This window comes from Callithrix jacchus, chromosome 16 (assembly GCF_049354715.1).
Source record: "Callithrix jacchus isolate 240 chromosome 16, calJac240_pri, whole genome shotgun sequence".
In the NCBI taxonomy this organism is placed as follows: domain Eukaryota; kingdom Metazoa; phylum Chordata; class Mammalia; order Primates; family Cebidae; genus Callithrix; species Callithrix jacchus.
Window position 1 is genome coordinate 71151732 of NC_133517.1, and position 14812 is coordinate 71166543.

General features: G+C 36.8%; 1 long non-coding RNA gene across 3 annotated transcripts in view; it reads left to right on the plus strand.

Moving 5' to 3' along the window:
• The window catches only part of LOC128929918 (uncharacterized), a 146861-nt gene extending 141902 nt beyond the window's left edge, over nt 1-4959 (plus strand). For all 3 annotated transcript variants that reach the window (XR_013527800.1, XR_013527803.1, XR_013527802.1), the window contains 2 exons: nt 1621-1727; nt 2572-4959. This is a non-coding gene — a long non-coding RNA (uncharacterized LOC128929918). The remainder of the gene's footprint in view (nt 1-1620; nt 1728-2571) is intronic.
• The last annotated feature ends 9853 nt before the right edge of the window (nt 4960-14812 follow it).

A 14812-nucleotide genomic window follows, 5' to 3' on the forward strand; every position in this document is an offset into this window, starting at 1 on the left:
CATAATAACCTAGGTGTAGGTGGAAAATTTTCTTTTTTACCTCATATTGCCTATGGAGCTGAGGTTAACATCTTATTAAATAAGTTCTTGCTGCCATCAATAAACTGCATTTCTCTCTCTTTAAAGTTTTTATTCATACTTTCTAAATCTCTGGTTATTTTCTATATATTTGAATTTCACAAAATATCAAACACACTCCCACCTCAGGGTCTTGATAGCTATGGGTTTCAGTCCCTACCACCTACTACCCCTGAGGTATTCAACTGATCCTCTTTTACTCATGTGCTGTCTGCATAAATTCAGCCAAATTATCTCCTTAAATGTTACCCATACAAAGAGGACTCCTAGACTCATGCATATTCTGTAACATGTCCCTCTTTAACTTACATGCCTCCTAGATTCTGACTCTTCTTAATTTTGCTTCATAGCACTTTGCTTCCTAAAATTATATATTTATTTGCTTCCTTCTTTATTTCCTGTTCCCACCAAAATATAAATGAGGACAAGGTGTTTTTTCAGTTTTGTTCAGCATTGGATGTTCAATACCTAGAACTACACCTGGCACATAGTATATGTATGCACACACACAAATGAACGAATGGAGAGACATACCAATAAGTGAATGGACATAGGTTTGTTCCAGTTTTATTTTTCTTTCTTTATCTCTTTTTTCTTTTTTTTTGAGACAGAGTCTTGCTCTGTTGCCCAGGCTGAGTGCAGTGGTGCTATCTCGGCTCACTGCAGCCTCTGTCTCCCGGGTTCCAGAGATTCTCCTGCCTCAGCCTCCCAAGTAGCTGGGACTATAGGCATGCACCACCATACCTGGCTAATTTTTGTATTTCTAGTAGAGATGGTGTTTCACCATGTTGGCCAGACTGGTCTCAAACTCCTAGCCTCAGGTGATCTGCCTGCCTCAGCCTCCCAAAGTGTTGGAATTACAGGTGTGAGCCACAGCACCTAGCCTCATTCCAGTTTTCAAATCCAGCTTCAACCACTATCAGCAGTGCTGCAGTGAGTACTCTTATAAATGCTACCATGAGAACATATGTGGATGTTTCCCAGAAAAAAACACTTAGGAATGAAATTCCTTGGTCACAAGGTATGTGCATCTTCCACTTTATTAGACATTGTCAAATTGGTCTCCAAAGTAGTCATATCTATTTACACTCCCACTGGTAGTATATAGCAGCTCATTTATATTTCTATTCTTGTCAAGATTTTGTATTATCAAATCTTAAAATTTTTCAACCTAATGGAATGTGTGTGAATTAGTATACACACACACACACACACACATATTTAACATGGTTCTATGATTACAGCTGAAGAGAAGAAAATGTTGTAGTGAATTATCAGGTGTTCTATGCAATCATTTATAATATTACCACAGTAGTATCTGAGAGACTGGAAAGTTTTATCTTTACCCAGAGCCAGGACACACAATTTAGTTGAATTTCCCTTTGCGATCTTTGTCCTACGCCCGTTATAATGGGAAAAGTGGAACACATATTTAGGACTTTTGAAATCTAGGTCTGGCACTTCTTGGCTTGGGCAAGGTACTTAGAATTTCAGTAGTTTTCTCAGGATGAATTGAGTAACAGTGTTGTCTTTCTCTTGCAGGACTGGCATGAAAATCAGCTGGGATAATTGATGTAACATCTAAAGGCCTACATAAACTTTACTTATTATTACCTCTTTTCTGCTGCCCCAGATAAAGATCTCTGCAGGTAAAATGAATCCAGAGAGAGAGCACAGGGATCACCCTTTTAGGGGCTAAATGTGAGATTTAAGCTAATCTTCCCCCACCATATTTTGATTTTTTGCCTTAGTGAGTGAATGGTTCATTATACACAGCCTGTAGGGCCAGTGGGAATCCCATTCAATAAGAAATTTACCCCTTCAATAATGAACACTCCTCTAGCACCTCTGAACTCACTCCTCCCACATTAAAAGTGTATATATAATCCCTGCTTCCCATGTGACAGTGCCTGCCTCCCAGGATATCCCAAGGAGCTGGAACAAAAAGCTTTCAGCTAGGTTTCCAGGCTCACTGAGTGGCCAATTTTAAGTGAGGTTTTCAAGTGGTAGAAGTGTATCTTTTTGTTTTGGAATCTCTTTTTTTTTTTACATATGCAAGGATGCCAGCTCATTCACAGACACTCTCTCTCTCTCTCTCTCTCTCTCTCTCTCTCTCTCTCTCTCTCCCCCCCCCCTCCTTCAACCTGCCAGAGCTCCTGTGGGTTTTCATCTTTGTTAGGATCAAAACTTTAATCTTTGTGGTATAAATCCTAGGAATCACACTTCTTAGCCTGTATGTGGAGGATGACACTGTGTCTCAGGAGCCCTGGTGGAAGCCCAGATTAGGAAGGGAGCTTGATCACATGCAGCTGAGAAGGGCCTAAGTAAAAGGTGGCCCCAGGTACTGCACATGTTCAATATGGGTGACTAGAGCCTGGGAAACATGACTTTCTAGGAGGCAGGAAACCGCTGGGGTGATCAGGGATTTGTGGTCACAAATTTTAGGTGGAAAGCAATTTGAGTGAGGTGGATTTTTTTTCTTCTCCTTTAAAGAGATGTTTGAGGCACAAAAGAAAAAAAAGCCCAACTGCTATTGAGTTCACTCTATGAAAAGAGCTCATAGTGAAATTGCATTGTAATGTAACCTGTGCATTTAGGGGATTCCTGGTGAGTTCATTCTCTCTTTCTCTGTCAGAAAATGAACCTTGTGAAGCAAAGCAAGAAAATGCCTCACAGTGGTATTTCCTTTCTGAAACAGTTCTTTAAAAGCTGGGTGTCCAAGTCCTATGTTCATGTGTCTTTTATAGCAGCAGGAGGCAGCCAGATACCTCAGCAGATGGGGGTGGGTTCCTGATGGAATCCTACCTTCAAGCCAAAAAATAACCTGAAGGCTGAAAGACCAGACTGCTGGTCCCAGATGAAACCTGCAACCCAGAGTGAGAACCTCTGTTCCTGTTTACCTGTCCTTTTCTGATTGATTCTTTCTGAATAATGCCTTTTAACCAGTTGAATGTTGACTTTTCCAATACTATCTACAGCCTATGATTCCCCTATTCTAAGCCCATAAAAGCCTCAGACTCAGCCACAATGGGGGGACTTTCCCACCTTTGGGTAGGGCGACCACCACCACTTTCCTTCTATGTGGAAGGCTGTTTCATCACTCAATAAAACTCCCTGTCTTGCTACTCTTCAGTTTTCAGTGCATCCTCATTCTTGGATTCTGGACAAGAGCTCAGGATGCACTGAGTGTGGGTACCCAGAAAGGCTTCTAGATTGCCCTCCCACAAGCTATGAAGCTATGAAGCACTGGACTTTTGCCCTTAACAGTGGAGGGCAGTCAACCTATGCAACTGAGCTGCTAACATGCTGCCACCCATCAGGCTGTGGATAGTGGAACTAAAAGAGCCAATTAACACATTAACAACCCCTCTGGGGCTTCAGGGTAGCAAGCACCCTTGCCTGGGTGCTGCCACATTACCCTTGAGATGACATGCCTGGCCAAGTTGTGAGCACTGCACAGAGCTTGCTCCTGTGTCAGTTGAGTGCCCAGCTGGATCCTGCACTTGTTTACTTACATGCTTCCTCATGCAAGGACTCTAGGGTAGATGGGGCTGCATAGCTTGGGGGAAGGGAACCCAGAAGCCTGACATACCAACAAAAGGGTAAAAGATTTTTACAAGTCAGACATCTGGGCTCCCTCTCCCTGTGCAAATCAGTAGAATGAATGATAAAAATCACTGTTTATGTCTTCTGTAAGGTTTTGATAAGTGGACAAAAAGGATTTATGAGGCAAGTGTTAAGCTGTAGCCAGTCTGGCATGATTTGTGTATCTTTCTGTATGTTTCTGTCATAAGGAGGAATACCTTAGGATAGAACATGGGCCTAGGACCACAGAACCCCACTGCTCAAACCAGCACAACAAACTGGTCAGTAACAAACTTTGCTGCAGGTCTCCTTGTTTTGTGTCCTTGGGAGGTTAACCTGTAGCCATGTGGCAGTACTTTCTTTTAGTCTCTGCCATTTTACAATGGTGGTGTGGGTTCAAACCTGGCTTAAGGAACGAGTACTTACTCGTTAATATCTGTGTGACTTTTACCATTGGCTGATTCTCTTCCCCTCCATGATCAGCTTTTAGCTTCCTATCTCAAATCTGCCTTTCTCTGAGGTACCTTTAAAGATTCTAGACCTTGTAAAAACTGCTTACCACCTCTTTGAAAATACCTGGTACACTCGCTGTGAAGTCATAACCTTAGGTGAATCTTGTTGGTTTCAGCTGTGAGGTTACTCTTGGTAAACTTCAAAAGCCAGAAATACTGGTTACTTGGTGTGGGCAAAATCAGGTAATAAGAGATTTAAAAGGATTTTTCTTGAAGAGTACTATGATTAAAATTCAGCTTATTTAAAAGTCGATATCCAAACTATAGGTATAAAAAAGGCCTTTATGTTTTTATTTCTTAGATCTTGTTTTTCTAAAAAAAAGGGTTTTTTTCTCCTCAGTTGACTGAATTATTTTATTCCATTTTGTCTTGCTATTCTTCATACATGCATGAGAGGGCCTAAGATAACTTATGAGAACATGGGACTCCTTGGGAAAGACAGAGAATGTGCCACATACCCCATTTTGGAAAAAAAGCTTGTGTTTTCCTCATGAAACCCCAGGAATTAAAAGAGTTTAGGTCCCTCTCAAAATCTGATTTTGGTCTTTCAGCTATGCCTGTTTATTAGGCCTTAGAAACTGCATGCTTTCCTAGCCCTGTTTCTTGAAGGGTGTCACCCAAAGGCCAGTAATTCAGTTAGGAGATTGGCATATGAAAAATCTTAGAACTACTGGATCTTCTTCTGTCTGCCTGTGTAGTTATATATGTGTTACATGTGTGATGTTTATATAGAAAAAGTGCTTTAATTAATTGGCTTAAAGAAAATAAGTGCTTAGACCTAATATTTTTTGAAGGAAAATAAAAGCTTTAATACCTTTTATTTTATTTCATGTGACTTTAATCATTGAGAAATAAAAAAATGGTTTAAAGATGATTGGTAAAATATACAAATGTCTTCAAAATGTAAATATGTGGCCTAAATTACACAGGTCAGATACTAGGTTTTCTAAATGATTGAAGGTCATAAACTGCTTCTTAGGCCTTTGAAAATTGTTCAGCTTGCCTGCTTTATAGTTTGATATGGCCTGGGGATATATGGAGTTATCCATGGCCCTAATTATAGTGGATAGAGTCAAACCTTAGCTGTACCTAGTACATAATTAAAATAACTTACCAGGCCTTACATTACAATTAAATATGTGAAGAGTTACCATTATAACGTGTAATTGAGATTACTAAAAGTAGATTTACATGAAAGGTATGTAAGGAAAGTAAAATGTGTTTCTAGTACAATATTATAAGAAGGCATAGAAATACAGATTTTTGCCTAGTTTATAAGGCTAAAGAATTGCTTTTAATTAGACAATATAAAGCTGCAGGTTTAAACAAGTTTTGGAAGGTCTGTAAAAGTTAAGCTTGCAGAAGAAACTCTATGTGTGAAAGTACTGATAAAACTAAAAAAGGGATGATATGGTTTTTCCATAAATTGAGCATTGAAATAAAAGTGTAACAAGGTTTTCTCAAGGCACTGATTGACTAACAAAAATTGGTAAAAGGTTATAAAAGGTTAACAAGAATCTCATCTCATGGTCAGACTGGTTCAAATTGGGTAGAATTATCTAGAAGGTTTAATTTAAAAATTAAGGTTGACATTAATAGCAGACTAATGCAAGGGTGAAATTTCACTTTCTTTTTCTTGAGCAAGATTTTTATGTAATAATAAAAGATAATGAAAGATTTTTGTTTGCTTTGTGAATAAACTACCAAAAAAGAAGATAAGAGACAGATTGGTTGGAAAGTTAAGTCTTCCATCTTAATGAGTAAAGATTTTTGCCTTGTTTTAAAATTTTTAAGTCATCATTTTGGCTAAAATAAATGACTTATGATCATCTAAAATTCTGTTTCATGATATCAAGTGTGTTAAATCTTTAACCTGTTTAGTAGGCTTCCCAAAATCAAACTTCATCTTCAAAAATTGTTTCTTCCCTCTAACTTTTGGATACTACAGCAGGCCACTGCAGCATCCAAAAGAGAGGTAAACAGGATTATTTAACATGTTTAGTTACATGGGGTTTCCAAAATTAAAATAAAGTTTAATCTTCTTCAGGTTATATTTTTATTAATAATATATCTTCAAAAATTGTGTTATATTTCTACTAATATATGAGTATATGCTATCAATCATAATTAATGTTATTAAGTTATTGTAAACCAAAGAAATAACCAAATTTCTTTGTCAATTGTGTTTTTGACTGTAACTATGTTTTGTAATTCCTAAACAATTATTGTCTTGCTTTGATCCTTTTTAAAAGATAGTTTCTAATCAGCTATCAGACTTTGACAGGTGCTCTTACATGCAGATTTCTGATATCTTTGGAGATTGTGACACTGGAATAAAGGAAAAACATACAGGACTCATGAAGAGCTGAAATGCTCATGAATATTAAGCAGGACAAAAGTTAACTGAATCTACTGAACTAATTGGAAACGGAAGTAATCTTTTTTAAATTTTTTGCTTAAAACATTGCTGATCCTTGTTTTGTTTCTGAGAGTCAAGGAGACTTTTCTTTTAAACTATCTACAGGTTTTTAACAATTAGTAAGGTATACTCCTGTGAACAAAGTTTAGAGCATGTTTAGTTCTCTCTGCAGGCAAATTTCTCTAGAATTTGGAAACTATTTGTGAGTATTCTTAATTTAGAGAAATATAGTTATGTGCATCTGTACAATAAAAGTTCATTTTCCTCTGCAACAGAACACAACTAAACAAACTGGTTGTTTTACCAGAGCTTTAAAGAATCAAGCTTGACTTTCAGAGCCAATAAAACCCCCTTGGGAAAACTGGCCACATACCTTGTCTACACAGTCCTCATATAAGGTTTCTAATCTGTGGTGACTAAAGAACATCACTTTCTAACAGGCCCAGAAGCCCCATGTTATCTTGGGACCTCAAGAAGAGAGAAATTTAACCAACTTATAGGCATTTAAGTGTACAAACCCATGGCTGGGCTCAGCTTTAAAAGGTCTTATTTGAGATTCGTTGTAGAACAGAGTTCTAGTAAAGTTAAGTTTAAAAGCCTATGTGAAAAATAATTATTCTTGCTGTACTTTGTGCAAATAATCAGATAAAGTATAAGATTAGAGTCTATTTTGCAAACAACTCAGTCCTATCATGATTTTTTAACAAAAATGAGGACTTGAGAGAGATAATTGTGTTTCAAAACTTACCATATTCTTGTCACTAAATTCTAGTCTCATTAGTTGTTTTTAAGTTTTTGCCTACATTTTAGGCTAACCCTGATTATTCCTGTGAACCAACCAGTGATCTCTGGCTGCAGATCAGAAGAAACAAAAGAGACGGATAATGTAAAAATCTGGATCAGTATTCTAGTTCTGGGGAATTATCCTGTAAGTCCTGCTGGGTGATAGGAGTAAATAAGGGTACCCATAACCTCAAGATTTCTTTATTTGGGAAAATAGGACAAAGGGAAGTAACCAAAGAGAAGCCCATGTACCAAAATCTTAGCAGGCATAACTGTAGCCACTAGCCACTAGTTATCTGATTGTGTCAGCAGCCTCAGGATTTTTCAGCTGTCCTTACCTCCTTGTTTAGTTTTGATACATGTCTTCTGATAACCCAGTTTGTCTTTTTTGCCTTCAGCCCATCAAACTCCAAATGGCCCTAAAACTGAAGCCTCAGGCAATGGCTTGCTTTTACTGGGGACCCTGAGATAGGCCTCTGAGGGAGATCTGACTGCTGTTTTTCCAAAACAGCCACCCCTGCTAGCAGGAAGCAGTTAAGATCCATCTTTGTCCCTATTCTAATGGCAGTTATACATACCTTTTCAGAGGGGGAATTTGACAGTGGCAGGAGGCAGGCAAATAACTAGGCAGATAGGGATGGGTCCCTGGTGAAACCCTACCTTCAAGCCAAAAAACAGCCTGAAGGCTTAAAGACCAGACTGCCATTCCCAGATGAACCCACGACCTATAATGAGAACATATGTTCCTGTTTACCCACTATTTCCTGACTGACTCTTTCTGAATAATGCCTTTCAACTAATCGAATGTTGCCTTTTTCAGTACTACCTATGGCCTGACTATCCCCTATTCTGAGTCCATAAAAGTCTCAGACTCTGCCACCTTCAGGTAGGGAGAGCACCCCTGCATACCCTTCCTGTGGAAAGCTGTTTCAGAACTCTCCATCTTGCTCATTCTTTGGCTGTCAGTGTATCCTCATTCTTGAATGCTGGACAAAAGCTTGGGACCCACTGAATGTGGGTACCCAGAAAGGCTGTCTATGTCAGGAAGCTGTGTGCTGGCAAGCTGACCACCAAAAACAAAACAAAAGGAAATTGGTAGCATTTTACCATTTCCCTAGTGTAAATACCCCCAAGAGAGTTGATTTTAAGCAGACTTGGGATGAGATACATACAATCAGCTTTTAGGACCTACTGCATGCCAGCTTCTGCATTCCACTGAGTTGGGAGAAACAAGTACTAGTTACGAGAAGGCCAAGGTTCTGAGTCAGAACTCATGTGAAAAGATATACATGTACTTAGGAAATTTGAATGATTGATCCTAAAGTGACTAGCCATGAAAATTCAATTGGTAAACAATTTTTCCCATCTATAGAGCAGAAATTAAGATGAGACTAATAGTGTGTTCTAATTGAGGCAGAATATTTTCTCATGGAAAATAAAATAGAAAAACAGGTAGATAGATAAATAAATAAAATAGAAATAAGTAAATTGTCTTTGGTATCCTCTCACCTACTTTTGAGTTCCTTGTCATGAAGAAATATTCTCATGAAAATGTTTTCCAGCTGTGGTAGCCACCCTAAATTTGTAGGGTTCAGATCACTCTACTCTTCTTGAGAAGGAAATACCCATAGAAGAATTTAATTATTGGTAATGTCTTAACCTATTAAGATTCCAGATTATTAAAGCGATCCAGGTTTATTAATGAATCTCTTCAGAATACATTTGTAAGTTGTTTGTAAGTCAGTTATTTGAAACTTAGAGTGCATTATCCCATATAAATTACAATACAAATAATCCTGAGACAAAAGTCCATTTTACTAAACCCAGTGAACACTTACAGATTTTCACTAAATGGCAGAAAATGATAGCTAATGTAAAAATCAATAAGTTGAATAAACAACCAACTTAAGTATTTGGAACATCTTTTCTTCTTTTTTAACACAGGTAAATCAGGTTCAATAAGAGGAGATTAGGAGTGCCATTAGATGTTTTTGTGAAGATGGGAGGTTTCTTGACATTTCTAATAGTTTCAACATTTTCAGTTAAGTCTGCTTGTTTTTTGTTTCTTTTTAGTTAAGTCTATTTGTATCACTACACTTCATGCACTTCATGCAGCCTAATTGTTACTAATGTGTTTGGGGAAATCACAAGTGAAACAAAGAATTTGCAGCATAGAGAAATGGAAAAATAGTAAAAATGGAGCTATGACCTTAAGGAAATATTTCTTGAGTGCATTCGGTACTGTACTAGTCCCACAAGTTGCTCCATTATCAGTTAAGTTTGGGAAACAGAATACCGGATCCCCTAGTTGGATAGTCACATTGTATATTAACATATATGGGCATTTAAGAAGAGAGAATGCCCATAATAAATGAGCTTGTTTAACTTGCAACTTCTTAAACATATTAGACAATGAATTCCTTTTCTTAAATAATATTTGTTAACAGAAAGAAAATCTGATAAAATCCAGAAGAATTTTTTCCAACTCCAGTTCATGATCCAATAGAGGATCACAAAATTATTTGAGTAGACTAAGTATATGTTTAATGTGTATGTGAGTTAGAAAGCATAACAACAAAATTAACACTCCAGATTTTAGCATGAAATTACCAATACCTTTAAATCTATCTGCAACTCATATTCTTTTATTCCAATCTTGGCCTGTTCATAAGAGGTAACCATTATCCTGAAATTTGCATTTAAATATTTTTAATTTTTAAAATAATTTTTATTGACCATATATAAGTATTCCTATGTTTATTTTTATTTATTTTGTGCATTAAAAACTATCATTCTTAATGTAGTCTCCTGGGGACATGGTCGATTCTTGAAATCACTCTTAATGTAGTCTTGGCTTTCTATTTCCAAAATTTAAATATGTTGGCTCATGTAGCTGTGGTTCATTCATACTCACCATGATATAATATTTTATATTGTGAACGTTTCTGAAAATTCTCCTGGTGAACATATGGAAGAGTTTTTCTGAGTTATATACTGCAAGAATTTCTCTATGCTCTATTCCTTTAATTGAAACTTCTGGATCATACAGTAGGATAATTTTCAACTTTACAGTATAATGGGAAGTTGTTTTTCTGAACAACTTTTTATCAATATACAGTCCCACCAAGATTGAGAACGAGAACTGACATGTGACTTTTTGATCTTGGAGTTTACAGAATGTAGAACTAAAGATTCAAACCCAGGAATATGGACAAAGCTGAGACCGGGCATGGAAGGTGGGGATTTCAACATATGGGGAATAAATAAACACTAACATCAGTAGTTTCTTGGTTATCATAGTATTACCTAGTGAGGATGAACACAAAATTCTTTCTGCTCTGCAGGCAGAAAGCACACAGGACCCAAAGCACATATCACATTTTCAAAACACTGTCAGACAAATTGTTTAGGCACACATGACTTCTTATACCTTTTAGTTCTAGCATGAATATGGACAGGAGAAATAAGAGCTTGTTTAGAAGACTCTTTCCATCCTGAAGCCAAGTGGTTGGGCTTTACCTTTGACCCACTCATTTTGACCTCTTTGTCCCCAGTACTATTCTCAGTAAAATTGGTTGTATCTGACTGGACATATGTTCCTAAGCTCCTAAAAATAATAATATGAAGCAGTAAGCAGTGTCCCTCATCCTAAGCCAACCAAAGTATAGAAGCTTTTTGTCTTCCCTAGGCTCCAGCCATTATTATTTCTGTCCACCTTTTCTGTAGCTCATGTGTGTTATTTAATTATAGTAGAAAAGAGTTTTAGGTACAACGGATTCGTTGTGATCCATATGCATTTTAGAAAAAAAGTAATTATATTTAAAAGCCAACAAATAGAGCTTCAAAGATAAATAAATAAAAGTAGGAGAGAAAAAGGGAGCTTAAAAATTAGGGTTCATCAGATTTCATCTTTGCCACAATTATGAGAAAGAAAGCCTTTATGAATGGAAAGTATAAGGAGAAACATAATAGATTAATGTTTTGAAGATTGTTATAAGGATAAAGCATTAAATTGCAATGTAGTTATGAAAAGAACATACCCTATTTCTGGATAAGGAAATGTGAAATTCAAAACAAAATAAATTACATGAAAAATACCTATTTGCACATAAACTGAAATGAATATTCCTCAGGACTGTTTCCAAATTGCACTTATTTAAACTGTAATTAGAAGACTAGCAAATGTGTGGATAATACTAACAATACTGGTGAGATGATTAGCCATTGAGATACCCAGCCAAAGATTGTTCTTCTGATGATTAGCTTCAGGATAGTGAATCCAATATTTGCCAAGACAAATATGTTGACAAAAATTTCCATATGAGCCAGCAGATATGTGCTTGGGATATAAAAGAAACTGAAAATTAGAAGAACAGGGCTCTGCTCTGAATAAGAAAATTTGGATGACATTTTCAAGTATATTACTCATTCTGATGGTCAGCTCTTGGACACCGCCAAAATACTTGAGGCAGCTATGAACGGGCGTGATTAAATCTCCATCCAAAAAAGACCTTGCTATTTCTGCAAGGAATGCAGTTATTTCACAGTGCTAATGGAAAAACTTCAGACAAATATAACAGTGTTTAATTGAATAAAGAATTGTCTGGCAGCCCTCCCAAACACAGTAGGTTTAGAGTGATTCCTGGGGGCTACCACATAGTCAGATAATATTTATGGACAGAAAAAGGAAAGTGATATGCAGAAAAAGGAAGTGAGGTATAAAAACAGCTGGGTTGGTTATAGCTTGGACTTTGCTTTATTTAAATACAGTTTGAACGGTTGATGGACTGTGATTGGCTGCAACTCTGTGATTGGTACAAGAGTAGGTTAAAGTCTCTTTATATATCCAGTTAGGTTATAGTTCATGATGTATGGAGAAACCTTTAGGGTCTATGTAAGCAGGTGGCTTTGGGCTAAACTTAATTTAATAACAGCCCCCTGCCGTTAGCACCTTTAGGGTCTGCCCCATCTTTCAAGCCAAGGTTAGAATCCTGGGGGCAGTTTCCAGCCAAATACTGAACATTAGAGGAACACTTGGTCCTGGACATTTCTACCCAATATCTGAAAGTTCTCCAGTGGGTTGGCAGAGTCTATTTCAGACTGGAACCTCAGGCTGAGGCTCTCCTTAAATAGTCTTGCCTCTCCTCTCTTTATGTTCCTTAATGAACCTCTTGTACTCCCAATTTATTTCAGTACCCCAAACCTGAGGGGCTCCTCTTACAAGATATTTTGCATACAGTGCCCAAAGGGAAACATAGCATCTTCCTCTACTACCCTCCTCCACATTCTTATCCAAATCTAATTCCTTCCCAATGATCTGTTTTAGATAATAGTATCACCATCCACCTGGTTGAACAAGCCAGAAACACAGGAGTAATACTCAATATGATCTTGACCTTTACTCCTCCCTCACTTAAAAGTAAATGAAATCATCAAGTCCTAGGTCTACTATCCATTTCTCATTTCTTTTGGATGCTACCATCATCATCCAAAAAGAGGCCAATTTAATATGGTTTTTGTCAAGTCTCCTGACTTGTCTACCCTTATCTACCCTGACTCCCTCTTTATGGTCCACTCTGTTGCCAGAGTGATTTCTTCCAAAGGCAAATTGATCACATCACAGTCCTAATAAAAGGACTTGAAAGACCTCCAGTTGTCATTAGTGTTAAGTGAAAATACCTTAATGAATCTACAATGCTCTACACTGTCTGATTCTTAGTCTCTCTATCCTAATTTTGATTTATCCTTTTGTAAGTTTTTGTCCACTCCAAACTCCTTTCCTCAATTAATTTATACTCAACTTTCAGATGTTGAGTCAAGCATTGCAATCTCAGGGAGGCTTTCCCCAGTTTCCCTGACTAGTACACATTTCCCTATGATAAGTTATCAAAGAACTAAGTTCCTCTTCTTGTAGCATCTATTTCAGTCATTATTTCATTTCATTTGGAACCATTATAATTGTTTCTCCTGCCAGGCACGGTGGCTCACACCTGTAATTCTAGCACTTCGGGAGGTCTAGGAGTGTGGATTCCCTGAGCTCAGGAGTTAGAGACCTCCCTGGACCACCCAGTGAAACCCCATCTCAACTAAAATACAAAAAATTAACTGGGTGTAGCAGCATGCACCTGTAGTCCCTGCTACTCAGGTAACTGAGGTGGGAGAATTGCTAGAACACGAGAGGTAGATGTTGCAGCGAGCCAGGATTGCATCACTGCACTCCAACCTGGCCAACAGAGTGAGACTCTGTCTCAAAAAAAAAAAAAAAGTGAATTCTTTCTCATAGATACTTAAAAAAATAGTTACAATTTATATACATTTAAAGACACAGATTTAAATGTATTTTTCAAGGAGTTTTGGCAATTGCCTCAATCACTTAAATTGAGATATAGAATCAACTTATGTATCTCAATTTAAGTGATTGAGGCAATTAAGATATAGAACATTCCCATTCTGCCAGAAAGTTCCATCATGGCTCTTCTAGTCTACACCTCTTCACCTACCAAAAGAGAACCACTGTTCTGATGTCCATCACTATTTATGAGTTTTGTGTGTAGCTCCATATTGTTGTGTTCATCAGTGGTTTGTTTCATTCTATGCTGATTATTATGTCATTGTGTACATATACCCCAATTTACTCATCCATTCTCGTGTTGATGGACAATTATTTGTTACAATTAGGAGTTTTATAATTAAAGTTGCTATAACATTGTTGTATAAATCTTTTTGTGAAAATGTGGTTTTGTTTTTCTTGGCTCAATACCTAGGAATGAGATTGTTAGCTATAGAACAGATGTGTTTAACTTTGAGTTTTCCAAAATTTTCCAAAGTTATTTAATATTAACACTCCCACCAGTGAAATGCTTCCAGGATCCCAATATCCTTGCTAATATTTAATATTGTCATTTTCTCTCTTAAAATTTTATCAATCTAGTGGATGACATCACATTTCTTTGTGAATATTGTACACCCCCATGCTGACAAATTATCTAGAGTACTTTTTTATGTTCTTTTTGGCCATTCTTATATGTTTTACCCATGTAACAAACCTGACATGTGCCCCTGGGCCTAACATAAAAATTGAAAAGAAAAATTTAAAATTTTTAAAAACAATGTCTGAAATCTTATAAGAATTAAAATCTAATTTTCAATAAATTGTATTTTTATGTTTATTTAGTTCAAAATATACTTTAATTCCCTGAGAATTACTTGTTTGATTCATTTGTTATAAGCATATTGTTTCATCTTCAAATATTTTGGGATTTCCCAGCTATTTTTCTGTTTTCAAGTTTAGCTCCAGGATGTAGTCTATCTTGTTGAGTGTTGCATGTGAGCTTGAGAATAATGTATATTCTGCTACTCTTGGATGAAATGTTCTATAAATATCAATTACATCTAGTTGATCCAACATATTCTACAAATATATTCCCAATAATTT